Source organism: Limulus polyphemus, unplaced genomic scaffold (assembly GCF_000517525.1).
Source record: "Limulus polyphemus unplaced genomic scaffold, Limulus_polyphemus-2.1.2 Scaffold36, whole genome shotgun sequence".
NCBI classification, from domain to species: domain Eukaryota; kingdom Metazoa; phylum Arthropoda; class Merostomata; order Xiphosura; family Limulidae; genus Limulus; species Limulus polyphemus.
This window is the reverse complement of record NW_013665646.1, coordinates 977,902-979,977: the sequence shown is the minus strand read 5'-3', so window position 1 is coordinate 979,977 and position 2,076 is coordinate 977,902. Positions and strand designations below refer to the sequence as shown.

At 34.5% G+C, this 2,076-nt stretch overlaps 1 protein-coding gene across 1 annotated transcript in view; it reads left to right on the top strand.

Moving 5' to 3' along the window:
* Window positions 1–824: 824 nt before the first annotated feature.
* Window positions 825–2,076, top strand: part of LOC106460897 (cholecystokinin receptor-like) — a 73,645-nt gene continuing 72,393 nt past the window's right edge. Inside the window, exon 1 of the mRNA XM_022388160.1 lies at window positions 825–990. The gene's annotated coding sequence lies outside the window, so the exon portion shown is untranslated. The remainder of the gene's footprint in view (window positions 991–2,076) is intronic.

Sequence of the window (2,076 nt, the reverse complement as noted above, 5' to 3'; positions counted from 1 at the left end):
CCATTGCTATTTTATTATGTTTGGTTCCATTGCTATTTTATTATGTTTGGTTCCATTGCTATTTTATTATGTTTGGTTCCATTGCTATTTTGATACGTTTATTCCCATTTTTATTTTAACACTGTAGGGGTCCATTGTTATTTTGATAATGTTTGTTTACATTGGTATTTAACAGTGATTGTTTCTACTGCTATTTTAATATGAGCAGTCTTATTAATATATATATATCCCCCTCCCCTATACAATGGCTCAGCGGTAAGCTTTAGGTTTATAACTCTAACAATCGGGTTTCAATCAATACAAATGACACTGCGCAGATAGCCAGCCCATTGTACAGTTTTGCTCTTAAACCAAGCAAAGAAACTTAGCATTCAGAAATCTACATTATTTTTTGTGTCCTTCAAGACAGTTTCGTAAGAAACTATGAATGTCACGTGCCAAATAAAAAGTATTTCTGTAGTATACTTTTTATTATTCATTTCAAGTAGCACTTAGTGATGACAAACAACGTAAAATATTTGTAAATTATAAACAAACGGTCGAATGCTTATGGAACGAACTTGCTACGCAATGAATATGTAATGCCTGATGTTTCAGAAACTACGTCTTATTTAAACTTGGTCTATTGCCAAGTTTGTAATATAGGTCTACCATATTTTCACAATGAGACTTTGGCAGTTGAATTCTCGATATTCAATTACACTAACTGGCTACTTTAAATGCATGACTTCAGACCTCTATGTTTATTTGCACATACAAAATAAAGCGACTCTGTGATGTATTAGGCAACAGCTGGAGCCCCATAAGTGCGGAGGGAGCTTTTACTGAAACAGGACGCGAACTACGAGCCTTCGAATTCACAATCTGAGCATCTTAACTATTAGGCCATGCTTGGTTCTTAGAGAAAGTGGAGTTAAGCTTGGTTGCGTGAAAAATATGTGGATTAACTTCGTTTGTGGATAAGATATCTTGTTCCCCAATGGATCAGCGGTAAGTTTGGTAAAATTAGTTGTTCCGTGGTGGACATAGCACTGGTACACCATTATGTAGTTTGAACTAAAACAACACCGACAACTGCCAAGAATCCTTTAAGGAAAATTTGGTTTCAACTTCTGTGCAATAAAACACACGAGCAACTTAATTTGTGTAAATAACTTACCGAGTTTATACGACATTAAGTAACGTAGAACAATACCATAAAAACAAAAAACTGAAGTTTAAGTTGATAGTCTGACTGGTGCTAATAATATGTGAAATAAATTATTAGTCTAATCTGATTAGCGGATAAAACCTACCAAGTAGATAAAAGCTTTCCAGTCTGATTGTTGCCAAGAGCCTGTTATAGTCAATTACTTGATCACTAATTGGTGTTGAAATACTGCGGATTAATTATTACTTTACTATATTGAAAAGAGAAAAAATATATATATTTTTATTGGTGCAAATAATTTGTAAATTAAATAACCTTTCAGATCCGATTACTGCCGAAAATCTGAAATATGCAGCAAACCCTGAGTGATGCTGTCAACGTCAGTTTATATTAAATGTGTGTATGTACATATATTAGGTCGTCAAGAAATTAATTCCGCTTTTCTTTTAGATGAAAAACCCAAACAACTTATATATTAAAACAAAACATTTAATAAATGAATTAGTCTCCATTTTTATCGATAATGCTTTTCCATCTTACAATCAGGTTGTTAGTGCTCTGATTAAAGAAATCACTTGGTTTTGAAGCAAAAAAACATGTCGATGTCTTCTTTAACACCTTCCACATTTGCATGCGTTTTCCCATTAAGATGGTGTTGCAGCGAACGAAAAAGATGGTAATCTGATGGTGCCATATCTGGATAATATGGTGGATGGGGGAGAACTTCCCAACCCAACTCCATAATCTTGTATTGCGTCAAACGTATCACACGTGGACGTTCATTGTCGTGGAGAAGAACACCTTTCCAATTGACGAGTGAAGGGCGTTTCTGATGAAGGGCTTGATTTAAACGTTCCAGTTACTAACGATAGATCTCTGCATTGACAGTTCGCTGTAGATTGAGGAGTTCAAAATGAATTATTCCT